This window comes from Anastrepha obliqua, unplaced genomic scaffold (genome assembly GCF_027943255.1).
Source record: "Anastrepha obliqua isolate idAnaObli1 unplaced genomic scaffold, idAnaObli1_1.0 ptg000188l, whole genome shotgun sequence".
Lineage (NCBI taxonomy): Eukaryota > Metazoa > Arthropoda > Insecta > Diptera > Tephritidae > Anastrepha > Anastrepha obliqua.
In genome coordinates, this window is record NW_026562264.1 from 12501 (window position 1) to 15000 (window position 2500).

The window sequence follows — 2500 nt, forward strand, 5'->3', positions numbered from 1 at the left end:
AGGCATGTGATATAATATGAAAATATCAAAAGTTAACTAACCAATGATATTGAAGCATATAAATCGAATCATAACTATATGAAACTCGAATTTGAGCCATATTAAACTGGTAATATTGTGATTTTATGCCTGGTTTTCCATACGTTAGTTTAAATAGAGAGTTATGGAATATAACCTTGGCATATTGGCACTAAAATATATAATAAAGACATTTCAAATCAAACTGAAATGTATTGAAATGAATTTTTCCCATACATTTTTGACAATGTGAGGTGTGCATGGCAAAAAACACTCACGGTGAAGGCATGTGATATAATATGAAAATATCAAAAGTTAACTAACCAATGATATTGAAGCATATAAATCGAATCATAACTATATGAAACTCGAATTTGAGCCATATTAAACTGGTAATATTGTGATTTTATTCCTGGTTTTCCATACGTTAGTTTAAATAGAGAGTTATGGAATATAACCTTGGCATATTGGCACTAAAATATATAATAAAGACATTTCAAATCAAACTGAAATGTATTGAAATGAATTTTTCCCATACATTTTTGACAATGTGAGGTGTGCATGGCAAAAAACACTCACGGTGAAGGCATGTGATATAATATGAAAATATCAAAAGTTAACTAACCAATGATATTGAAGCATATAAATCGAATCATAACTATATGAAACTCGAATTTGAGCCATATTAAACTGGTAATATTGTGATTTTATGCCTGGTTTTCCATACGTTAGTTTAAATAGAGAGTTATGGAATATAACCTTGGCATATTGGCACTAAAATATATAATAAAGACATTTCAAATCAAACTGAAATGTATTGAAATGAATTTTTCCCATACATTTTTGACAATGTGAGGTGTGCATGGCAAAAAACACTCACGGTGAAGGCATGTGAAATAATATGAAAATATCAAAAGTTAACTAACCAATGATATTGAAGCATATAAATCGAAGCATAACTATATGAAACTCGAATTTAAGCCATATTAAACTGGTAATATTGTGATTTTATGCCTGGTTTTCCATACGTTAGTTTAAATAGAGAGTTATGGAATATAACCTTGGCATATTGGCACTAAAATATATAATAAAGACATTTCAAATCAAACTGAAATGTATTGAAATGAATTTTTCCCATACATTTTTGACAATGTGAGGTGTGCATGGCAAAAAACACTCACGGTGAAGGCATGTGATATAATATGAAAATATCAAAAGTTAACTAACCAATGATATTGAAGCATATAAATCGAATCATAACTATATGAAACTCGAATTTAAGCCATATTAAACTGGTAATATTGTGATTTTATGCCTGGTTTTCCATACGTTAGTTTAAATAGAAAAAATTTTCGAATATATATACATATATGAAGAATCTATATTCTAATACTAACATGTTATGGAATATAACCTTGGCATATTGGCACTAAAATATATAATAAAGACATTTCAAATCAAACTGAAATGTATTGAAATGAATTTTTCCCATACATTTTTGACAATGTGAGGTGTGCATGGCAAAAAACACTCACGGTGAAGGCATGTGAAATAATATGAAAATATCAAAAGTTAACTAACCAATGATATTGAAGCATATAAATCGAATCATAACTATATGAAACTCGAATTTAAGCCATATTAAACTGGTAATATTGTGATTTTATGCCTGGTTTTCCATACGTTAGTTTAAATAGAAAAAATTTTCGAATATATATACATATATGAAGAATCTATATTCTAATACTAACATGTTATGGAATATAACCTTGGCATATTGGCACTAAAATATATAATAAAGACATTTCAAATCAAACTGAAATGTATTGAAATGAATTTTTCCCATACATTTTTGACAATGTGAGGTGTGCATGGCAAAAAACACTCACGGTGAAGGCATGTGAAATAATATGAAAATATCAAAAGTTAACTAACCAATGATATTGAAGCATATAAATCGAATCATAACTATATGAAACTCGAATTTAAGCCATATTAAACTGGTAATATTGTGATTTTATGCCTGGTTTTCCATACGTTAGTTTAAATAGAAAAAATTTTCGAATATATATACATATATGAAGAATCTATATTCTAATACTAACATGTTATGGAATATAACCTTGGCATATTGGCACTAAAATATATAATAAAGACATTTCAAATCAAACTGAAATGTATTGAAATGAATTTTTCCCATACATTTTTGACAATGTGAGGTGTGCATGGCAAAAAACACTCACGGTGAAGGCATGTGATATAATATGAAAATATCAAAAGTTAACTAACCAATGATATTGAAACATATAAATCGAATCATAACTATATGAAACTCGAATTTGAGCCATATTAAACTGGTAATATTGTGATTTTATGCCTGGTTTTCCATACGTTAGTTTAAATAGAAAAAAATTCTCGAATATATATACATATATGAAGAATCTATATTCTATACTAACATTTTATGGAATATAACCTTGGC